This window comes from Papilio xuthus, unplaced genomic scaffold (assembly GCF_000836235.2).
Source record: "Papilio xuthus unplaced genomic scaffold, Pxut_1.1 DF827756.1, whole genome shotgun sequence".
Lineage (NCBI taxonomy): Eukaryota > Metazoa > Arthropoda > Insecta > Lepidoptera > Papilionidae > Papilio > Papilio xuthus.
The window spans coordinates 3,149,356-3,161,662 of NW_013530893.1; positions in this window are offsets into that span (position 1 = coordinate 3,149,356).

The window sequence follows — 12,307 nt, forward strand, 5'->3', positions numbered from 1 at the left end:
ATAGGTACAATTCCACTATAATTTATAGCACAGTCGAAGCGAGCTATAACACTATAATAGCCTTTCAGACACCAGCCGCGGGAAAGGGACGGAGTCATCGGTGTGAACGAGAAAGACGACCAGAAGCGCCGCTTCACGTCAAAATACGTGCTTCATTCGTTTTATTGCTTTGTAGTGATGGGAAAGTAAAAGTCGATATCGATATTTTTTGTGAAGATCACACAACTTTCTTTTGTATCGAGTTACATTGGACTTGTCTTTTAGATGTATGGAATAAGTCCTATTCACTTAATTTCTTCGTGTTTTTATCAGATATTCTTTTTTGGCTTAATGGATTTTATTTTATTTTTCTTACATACATAACAAGGAAAGTAAGCTATTCATAAATATTAAAACTTATGTGCCAACATCGTGATACACATATGAAATAAATACGACAAGTAACTAAGTAATTACAAGTTCATCAAATCACAGAACTCATATTTGTTTACAACAATACAAAATTAAGAAGTTTATTTTATCGACATTAATTAATCGATAGCTCTGAGTCGGCGCGGCGCAGCGCAACATCGAGGGCGGCACCGCGGCAACATCAAAGGAGGCCACCTCTTTGATGTGGCCGGCGGCGCGCGCCTCCAAACGCCGTAAGCGACAAATCCATACGTCATCCCGCTGTCATTATAACGCCTCACAATCGCGCTGGGAATGTGGAATTATTAATGAGACAATATAAATTGACAAGGCGCTTTAATACCGATTACTTGATCTCGAATATTGACGGAGCCCTGAGCCCTGTGTCACTCGACATGCTGCTTACAAAAGCCATTTGTACAGTGGTGACATCAATTAGGAACTTATAGTATAACAGACTTATTTGGCCCGGCGAGGGAAGCGCTTTTATCACAATTACATCTGTCAAAAAGTGTATGAAACCTGATAAGACATGACAAGGTAGGACTTACGACAAGGATCAGATTGGAGCTAAAATTACACAAATTTTTCTGCGCCAAGGACTTTATTAAGACGGAAAATATTTAAACTATAATAATGTCATCTTGACAGCGTCATATATTGACCAATTAGGTAGCCGCATACACAATTTTGGTATTCCATAAAAATATTACGCTTGAAGTTATTTGAAGATCGAAAGGCCAAAGCAGCATACCTCGGGACCCCGATTGGCCGCCGACCCATCGGTCGGCCCAGGTACCGCTGGCGAGACGCCGTAGAGCTGGATCTGCGGGAGCTACAAGCGATGGACTGGCAGGAGAAGGCACAAGACAGGCGACTTTGGCGATCTCTTGTGTCGGAGGCCAAGACCCACTTTGGGTCGATGCGCCAGCGGAGTAAGTAAGTGAAGTTATGACATGTAGGTTAATTTATTCATTAGTTTTGATCATAAGTTGCAAATCAATTGTTTGGGATTGCAACATGGACGTCTTTCCGAAGAAGTTAAAGGAAATTTTAGCACACTGGTTAAGTACTCAGTTACGAGTTTACTGCCCTTTCTTTACACTACTCTTGAAATTCTTCACTCCGGCACAGAATTTGTGCAACAATTTATATGATTTGAACTCTATCAAACTGTTATTAAACGGTACAAAAATTGTGGTATACGTAAAGGAAGTTATTCGTCAGTTATAACACGGTTCAACCAGTTAAACGTAAAGATAACATCTAAAAAGGTAAATATAAAGATGAGATGGAAAACACAAACGTAAGTGTTTTGTTTATGTCTTTTGCCGTGTTTCCATTGCTATAAGTCTTCTATTAAAACATTATTATGTCTGCTTTTTCTAATAAGAATGAGTGAGATGACGATATGTTTTTATACATGATTTTGCTTCAGTGAAAATAACGACGAATGTTCACTCATTAGGTTATTCTGAAGTGTTATCGCAGTAACAATAGTTGGAACCAATCTTGAAAGGGAACAAAAAGGTAATTACAGGTTGCTTTGTGCGCATTGTTGCTCAGGATAATTTGGGGTAACCCTGTATATATCCTTGAGGTAATACCTATGCTCTCTTTAATACTGTGGCTTCAATTTCCGAACACGTTGAATGTTCGGATCTCACCATTCGACTCAATAGTCGTTTACTACAATTAGTAAACCATAACAGTACAAGCCTAGACCATTAGTTGGAATGTTACAAGAAATATTAGTAAATTTTCAAAAAATGAAATATAAAAGAAAGTAGTGTTAGTTACACTATTTATAACTCAAGAACGGCCTTACTGATATGGCTGAAAATTGGTGATGCTGTAGCTTAGAGCCAGGAGACGAACATATGATACTATTCATTAAATTTTTATGATTGTTTTTTTTTTCGAATTTATGCCTTGAAGAGCTGCTTTTTGTTTAACTTACTAATATTATAAACGCGAATGTTTAGATGGATGTGTTGTGGATGAGTGGATGGGTATCCACCCGGGCTACACTAATTAAGTTCTTTATGTATCCACGCAGACGGAGTCGCGGGCGACAGCTAGTTTTATATAAATAAATAAATTAAAAATTACTTGAAATTGAATTTAAACGTCGCATTTCTTGGCTTTTTTAGTCGAGTTCGTTTCAATCACTTCACACTATCTCAAAATTCCACAAAATCAGATTAGTGTGGGATTTCATTGTATGTCTATAAGATTTAGGGATTATATATCTCGTTATAATTTGGCATTGTACAAATATATCTTATAAGAACACATAGGCTACTAATCAAGTTTTATATTATAAATGCGGACGGACAAAGTCGCGGCCGACAGATAGTTTTATTCATAATTATGTGATGTACATATAGTATGTTTTAGGTACATGGGTGAGGCTAACCCAAACTCCCAAACACCTATGTAATGATTAATTATAATAAACAATTAGGTGATTAAATTTTTTACATAGCCTACCGAAAAATATGAAAGTTTGGTGATTTACACAAGCCGACTTACCTTCAGTAAATTTTATGTGTATTTACATTGATGTCGTTTAAAATATTAAATTACTATCCCATGGGTGTCGTTTGTAGCAATTGATAATAAAAAAAGAAAACCAATGGCTATATTCGTTGGTATAAACTTTATTTACATTACACGACCGCACAAAAGACAGGGGTGAAGTGGAAGCAATTCTGCGTTTCTTCTGATGAGTGTGCGTCTCGGAGGCCTAATTTTAGTCCTCTTTCCCTTCCCACCCTATTTCTTATAAGAGAAGGATAGGAAGTGGAAGTAAACTTTCCGGATGAGAGGATGCATGGGAAGGGAAGATATTTACTTTCTGTGCATCCTCTCCTCCGTCGATTAAAGGTAGGCAACGCATATGCATTTACATATGTCTATAGGCAACGGTCACTTCGCTATTTCAGTGATTTCAGGTGGCCGCTCGCTCGTTTGCCGCCTTATGATATAAAAAATAGAATTAAAAATCAATAAGGTTTTAGACTTGAATGGTCACTTACACAAACCTTTAGTGTAATTTCTCGTAAAAAAATATACACTAAAGGATACTTAGTTAGTGACCAATTAAGAATCTATAATTTTTTTATGGTAAGATGAGAGACGAGAGATTAGCTACCTTAATTCCCTAAAAATAGTGACTAAAGCAACGACATAATTCGCAGATTAAAATCATTTTGTAATCTGTTTCGATTTAGATGCTAGACAACAGTTGTCCGGACGTAAGGTCTGGTCCGGCGGCCACTCCCCGCCAAGCCGCCAACACAGGCAATTAGCGATCATTTATCTTCGCGCCTCTGTCAAAACTGTGTCGTCCACATACAAAACATTTTACTAAAGCCCGCCATAATTACGGACCTCTTGATTAATTCGAAATGCGCTTGAGTTGAGGTCTTTGTGCGTCAAATTTGGGACTCTTTAACGTGTGAATTAGACGATTTTTCTTGATGATAAAGGTTGACGGATGGAAAATGCACCTTTGTTGTTAATTATGCACGGTTATCTGTTAAATTTATTTAATTATAGCGTCGTGTAGAGGTCGCCGGTGTCGGATGTTACCTTTTTCGTTGATTGATGAGTTACTCGCGTTAGTAGACCTGTCTGTTTGTGGCTTATAAATCTATCATTATTACACCTACCGCAAAAAGTTTTTGTGGTGTAGTGCAAAAAACTCTAAGATCGAATTCAAATGTTTGTTACTACGGGACTTTGTTGGAGTTTAAATACCAGTAACTTTGTAAAAAATTGTCACAAAATTAGTGACAATCCGACAATAGATTTTTCGTCCCCGATACATTTTTCTAATTAAAATTAAAAATAGATGTTGGCCGATTCTCAGACCTACTCAATATCCTCACAAAATTTCATGAGAATCGGTCAATCCGTTGGAGTATGGGAACGAAAATTGTGACACGAGAAACGTTTAACACGCTGGTTAAAATCTATTATAACATAAAACAAAAACGGTAAGTTACTGAATTAAATTATGTATAAATTAAGAACTAAACACTAATAATCATATTAAAATTAACGCAAAAAATTCTACCAAAAAATCTCAAGTCATTCGGACATTTTAAATATTTAAACGTACCTAAACATTAGAAGTGTGGAAAAGGATCATTTTAAATGGTAACACTGTTATCATATTCGCGATCGTGGGAACCTTATCTGCACTTTACTGCATCGTAATATCCGAGATAGCTTCATGACACAGCACTATATCTATTAACCAAATACCAATTTAACTTGGCATGTCTTGAAACTTTCGGCTCAGTGGTGTAGAGGTCATTTATAATCGGACGAATTACATCTAATGAGTAGTTAGGTTTTCTCTTCAGAGTGAACGTGTCATAGATAATTTGATTTAATGGCGGGTGCCTGGTAATTATCGAATTAGGAACGACCCTTCGATGACTTTTGTCTGTGTTTTTTTTTATATGAGAAAATTATTCACTTATTTTACTAATTAATTAATTTTATAAGCATTCAATTGTTTGCAAAACTACAAATAAAATTTGAGTACAAATAGCACGTGTGTACTTCAGGCGGATTCGACAAAGTGCAGTCGCTACGAAGCGATTCCATAGCGAACTTCAAAAATGTATAGAACAGATAATAACTTTAAATAAGTCACGTGTTTGTCGCGCATCAATTCCATACAATTTTGAAGTTCCCTATGGAATCGCTTCGAAGCGAATAAACTCTGCCTAACAACCCCAGATAGTAATAGAGAGAGAGAGAGATAAATGCAAAGTCTATTTTTATTTACACTTATTAAAAAAAGTTAATCCAGTAAAAGAAGAGTAATCTAGTATCTTATCCTAATTTTAAAATGTAACCCCAAAAAAAAACGAATCAATCGGAGATGATCTGTCGGACGAAGCGGTCACTCATTTATAAACAATACGTCAGTGACGTAAGCTCCTTTAGCGGCACAGATTTATTGCTAGTGATGTACCAATTTGAAAGAAAAATATCGATTTATAAGAAAAATTACGTTAAATTAAACTTTTTTGCTCCATATATACTGAATATTAGAAGTTTATTAGATATTTTTAAAAAAAGCTTGTAAATATAAACACAACATTTAAGATTACATGAAAAAGGATCAGTCTGTAATTTTATACAGCTGTTCTATTTACCTATGTAGTTATAAACTTTTGATTTTACAGCTCGTGCTATATTATTTCATTACTCTTATTTTTACGACCTATCATATCTTCCATGTTACAATTAGTGACAGTACTATCGCAATAAACTATCGACATCGACTTAATTAAGGACATCGATATGTTACAACTCGCATCCCTAGCGGCCATTTCCAACACAACTTGATTCAACCCGTTCAAGTTACTACAAACATCTTACGTGCGTCTCTTTCACACCAGCATTGGGTATCGCGCTCGCACGTCGGCGTGCCTTTGTGACGCGCGCGGCGCCTTTGATGTCGCCAGGCCACGCCCACAGCCCCTCACCCGCGCTTAGCGTCCCCCCGCGCCCTCCCGTTGTTAATTCGTCACAAGATAATGACAATGCTTTTTAATTACCATCGGAAACGACGGATTGCTGAATATATTTGCCCGTAAGTTGTTCTGCTAAACGTCTATTAAGTTAATTAGGTTGGTTTTTACTTAATGTATGCAACTACTAAAGATTTTTATGGTTTGTTTTTATTTGTTTTTTTAATAGAAGTCAGTTTAGGTGTCATACATCCTTTTATTTATAAATATTGTACTTTTTATATTCAATAATGTAACCTCTCTGAATTTGTTAATTTTAATTCAATATGATTAACTATTTCAGTGTATTATAATGTAAGTTCAGATTAACATTTTTAACTTTTTATCAATCGATCAAGGCATTGAGGTAACATATTGTTGACAATATCCAATAAGAAAGTAATCAAAAATATTGTTTAGAGTTTTAAACAAAAATGTTTTTGGTTTACTTGATTCGAACTTTAAGCTTATATTTGATTAAATATATGTCCGGTATGTTAACATACGTTGTGGGCCGATTCGACCGAACGATGCATTCTACACTCGCGCTTACGTAATTACAGGCGGCGACTACAAAGGGGCCGCCGCGAAGAGCGGTTTCTTTGTAGTCTAATAAACGAGCTTTGATCCCTTTACCGAAACAAACCGTATTGTAACGAAATAAAATCGATTTTAGGTTGAAATATTAAAGTTACCTTAACACCTTAGACGAGTAAAGGGTCATATCGGTTAGGGATTTTGCCACGGATATGTCAAAAAGAGATTTTATTGCGTCTCTAAATGAGGGACCGCACGGAGAGCGAACGAATTGGGTCGTTCAGAGTGCGCCGAGCTTCGGACGCTGTTTTAGATTGATTTAAACAGGGCTATGATTATACGCGCGACTTGTGCGAGCGTCGGTAGTTGTATGAGCAAAATTACTTTTGGTTAAGCGACTTATGAAAACATACCAAACCCACAATGGAAACCCACATCATGAAGGTTCGGATTAAATCGTCCTTATCTAAATTTTGTAACAATTATTCTTTCCCGTGAACAAATTTACTAATCTTTTCATACTTGTTATTAGTTAAATATTAAATAGAAAAACCCCTAAGATAGTTTTTTTAATTATAATAAGATTAAGTAACCTGGCACTAGCACATTATTCCAGCCAAAAAATATTGTTTTACTTTTATAAAAGGCTGTCTATCTACGAACATTTGTTCAGTTTTTTTTTTAAAGCAAAGGTAATCAAGTCTTTCGGCTAGTATTTGTTTTAGTATTCTTAAGTATCGCGTGCAGAATAAATGCGTGTTACGTTCGATCAATTTTCTTTTTTTTTTAAATACAATCGCCGCACACGGAGAGCTCATTATGGCCTTAAAATCACACCGGCCAATTGGCTGGATGATATTATTACGCGGGAAAAATTTGTTATTTTTTTTAAATATGGTAACTGACAGCTTAATTTCTGTCTGATTTTCGTTTACTAAATACTTTAGGTATCGTTGTTTTTGATTTAATAATATTTAAAATAATTAAATCGTATTTTTTTACTTATAAACTGCAATAGCAAATGCAATTTGTGTCATATTTCTTAATTGATTAAAACTTTCTGTATTAACACTGTCACAAAAGTGTAAGTATCATGTGTACATATAAACATTAATTGTACCTATAAATACAATTCATTTGAAATGGATGAGAAGAACGAAGGAAGAAAGTTAGATATTTTCAAATATTTACAAACAGATATTTACAATTTTCGTCAAATTTCGTGGCAAAAATTAAGATATGTTTATATCCATCGCATATAAAATTACCTCATAATATTTGTATCGATAAACTTTAGGTATATCATAAGATCAAAGTCTTAATTAAAGGTAGACCTCATCAGATAGAGAGATAGCTTTAGAACAAATTACTATCCAATCCCGCGCATGCTCGCTCAAATAATAGATCATTGTTTGGTCACCTATAGTGATGTGTCGATACCTTATCGATAAAAATCGATCATCATTGTTGTGACAAAAAAAATGCATTGAAAACATTGAAAAATATAACGCTCTTAAACATAATTCCTACTTAAAACCTACATCTCTCTCGTTCTCTTTTTCTCTCTGTGTATCGTTTCCCCCGCGTGCCGCGACCTACCTTTTTGATTATCTCTTGTAAATATTATAATGTACTTCTACTATTACAGGTTACAGAAAGATAACATAGCTACGGCGAAGCATTTACCATTATATTAATAAATCAAAGCTTATGTTTAGGTATCGATTCTTAACCTTTGCATGTGATATGATGGTTATATTATCGATATAATGTACATCACTAGTAGTCATTATTGCAGACGGCCGGCCACCCAGCGCGGCTCCATCTTACTCCCACACACGTTGACTGTAACGAGAACTAACAGGGAAAAGCGAATCGAAGCCATATAAAGTACTTACGGATTAATGTAATACATAATTAATAATACTGGCCATAAAATATTATAGAATAAATCTATAAAAGGTAATTTATAAGTTCTAGTTGGATATTTTCAGTCTACATGTTACAAGTTTAAAGACGACGTTTTTGCGAACATGACGGACAAATAAAAACTTTTACTACAACCTTATTTTTAGGATAAGTAGCGCCATCTATTTTAAAAAATTATTATTAATATTACCAGTAGCAAGACAACATTTTTGTTGTGTAACGACAGAGAAGCCTTTTTTCTTTTAACTCATCTTAGTAATATAAATGCGAATGTTTGGATGGATGGATGTTTGTTTAAAAGTATATCCGCAACGGCATAACATATCACACTGAAATCGGACGTCTATGTCAAACTTAGGTGTAGAATATAATCTAGAAGAACACATAGGCCCCTTATAAAGTTTTGTTTATAATTCCGCGCGGTGTTGCGGTCAACAGTTAGTAAGGAATAAAAACTTAGATCTTTACTATTAAAAAAGCGTACTTAAGTTACCTCTAAAGATGCAGCTAGACTTCCAAGAATTCTTGTAATAAATCGTCTCGACACCCACTACGTATAATCGATGGCGATCGTATTAAAATTGCATTAATTCCGCACACACTCGATATATCGATGTTAACAATTAATCATACGGAGAAGCGAATAATCGGTACGATATCGAACGCTTGCTTTTGCCTTTTTTGTTTTTTTAATGTGTTAAAGTCAAAACAAAATTAGATTTTGATTAGTAGCAAAGGAAACTCGTTACTCGCTCTTTTTCTTAATACACAGTATGAACTATTCTTCTATACATCTCTATATGCAGTCATATCTGAATTCATCTTTTTCTTTCACACAATCCATACTTTCTTTAGGCTTTATCTGCCCTTACAGCCAGTCACATTCAACCTCGTTATGTGTATATAAAACCTCATTTCGCAAATGTTCATATACTGTAATTCATTACTAATCAATAAACGAGATATTTATTTATCACAGAATTTTTCTTGCCTGAGGCCTAATTGTCCTGTTTCCCTTTACTCCCTTTTTCAATATGGAAAGGATGGGAAGGGGCAATGGATTTGTCAGAGGACGCACTGTAAGGGAAAATATTCTCTTTCTATGGTAGGCAATATCCGCATTGCAGATGTCTATGGGGAGCAGTCGCTTCGCTATTTCGGCGAATTCAAGTAGCCACTTGATAGTTTGCAACCTTATAATATAAAAAGTAAAAATAATCAATTGACTAACTGAGTTACTTCAGTTGTTCTGTAATTTTTTTTTAAATGAAAACTGCATACATATTACTTGTAAACTGTCAGCTTTGGCTTTACTAGGACTTTCGCACGCTTTCAGTCAAGTGGCGACCTCTGGCGACTGTAATGCGCGGTCACGTCGTCCGCACGATCAATCATACGTGTCACGTCGTATCAAATTATTAATGGTGAGATTTTTGTTGTCCCGTTAAAATGTTTAGCGCTTGCCCTCGATTACCTACTCGATCGCGTCACGCTCTGACGACGGTTAAAGACTATCTTTAACCGTGAGATTCCACTGCCAAAAGCATGTAAAACATCTCTGTTCTTTAAAGACAGAGAAATGACAATATTTTTCGACACATTTTAGTCAATGGAAACTTACAGTTGATGTAAAGACAAATAAACATTCGAATTTCGAACATCATTGCCTCGCTGATTAGTCAGTAAGGGATAGTTTAGTCGCAATTTAATCTAGTAGGCGGAAACCATATAATTTGAGAAGGAGACCTTTAATTGTGAATGCAGAATGCAACAGTAGAAGTAAGCCTAGGGATTTCGTGAAAGGAAACCTGGTTATGGGGGTGGCAACTTAAATTTCGAATGATCAATTTTACCACTGGATTCTGGCCAATTAATCTCAGTTCTTACTAATGTTATAAATGCGAATGTTTGCATATAAGTGATAAGATAGAAAGATGGATGTTTGTTAGAAAATGTTCAGAACGACTGCATGCATGAACTTTGGCACAGATATAGAAAATAGTCTGGAAAAACACATAGACTACTAATTAAGTTTTTAATTCCGAACAGACGGAATCGCGGGCGACGGTAGCTTTTTAAATATAAGACACGGTTTACATTCAATTAATGATTTTATTTCTATTGTTCAAAAGTTTTTAAGTGAATATTCAAATCAAAAGATTATCACGTAAGTATTAAAAATAATTAATTGAAGAGATTCTATTATAAAATGATATTTTATATCAAAATCATTATAAAGAATTCCCATACATAAAAGCAAGATGGCATCGTGCATCTCTCTCTAATCTTCGGGCGGAGCTTACCCGCGCTTGGCCCACGTATTTAGACCTCTATGTGAGGTCCCGATGATAATTTATTAACCGGGGCCCCACAAATACTGACTTTCGAAACGCACCATCCATTTCCAACTGATGGCTATATGAAATTATAAGACCTTTTTACTGATACTTTCGTATAACGGTGCGAATTCATGCTAATTAAGACATCACGATGTAGTACTGCTATTAAAGTGAATTAATGTTATTCCATTTATTTACTGGAATATATCGGCATTTATGAAATTCGTTTCTTCGAAATAGGTTTATTATTTCAATTCTTAGATCAATAATAGATATTGTAGATAAAAAATATTAATCGCACATTCGATTCGAATAAATCAAGGCAAATGTTTTATAGTGTTTTTGGGTTTTTAGTATATTCTAATTATAATATTCTATTAGAGTTTATCAGATTTTATTCAATTTTTGGGACAACTAACAGTCGATATTGATTATTTTCAAAAAACGTACATAATGCTTGTTTTATTTTCAAACAATTGAATCCCCAAAACCTACTAAAGGACTGAAAAAACAGGTTTCTACCGTCAGATGGCATATCAGTCAAAAATAACCGAAAAAGAATTCCAATTGTAATGACTTCTACTCAACATTAGATGGCGCCCTTCTGCCAAATAAATACGATGCAGGATTTTTCCACATACGATTTAACCTGTAAGATAAACCTTACTACCAAGTTCAATTACTTGCAATAAACGTCTTTCCGTTAAATTTACAATTTCTCAGATCATGAGTTCGTGCAAAACTTTGATTAAAAAAAGTTTTTCAAATTCATCATTTCTTTCATCTTTGACAAGCTTCCGTTGACATTGACAGGAAACAAACAAATAATGTAGTTTTAATTTTGAATTTGTATTCACTTAAATATTATTGATTCTGATCTCCGATTACTATAAGCAAATAAAGTGTAAAACTTGTGATGGTACATTGACACGAAGTAAAAACAATAATGAATAAGCAAATGATAGAAAAAATAAATAAAATAAACAATAACGTGTGTCCAGAATTCGCATTCGATAATCCTTTATTGGATCGAAATGTAACTAACGCGTTGTCGAAGAGTTTTATTAAAATACTTGATGTGTTAAAAAACCCTAACAGCAATAGCAACCTTCGATTTTCTGTTCTAGAGATTATAAGAAAAAGTTGTCAAACTGAACCGAAAGATCATATAAAAGTTGATGAAAATTTAACAGAAATAATATCACAATTTTATTGCTCTGATTTGAAACAAAAAACTGAATTGGAAGCACAAGAAAAAGTAGAGAAGACTTTAGATGCATTTTTACTACGTAGAATAGAAAACTGTGAAGTGTCAGCTAAATATGAATCTAAATTAGATCTAGAAGTTATCCAATCATTGATCAATCTTAAACAGGATGGTGTTTATGATATACTTTCTAAAGATGTCATAAATTGGAATGTAAAAGATTCCAAACAGATATGTATTTTGAAAGAAATGTTTTTAAATAATCAAATTACTGATGAAAGAAAACTATTGGATGATATTTTCATTAAAATGTCACCAGAAATAGAAAAGTATTTTCTAGAACTTGC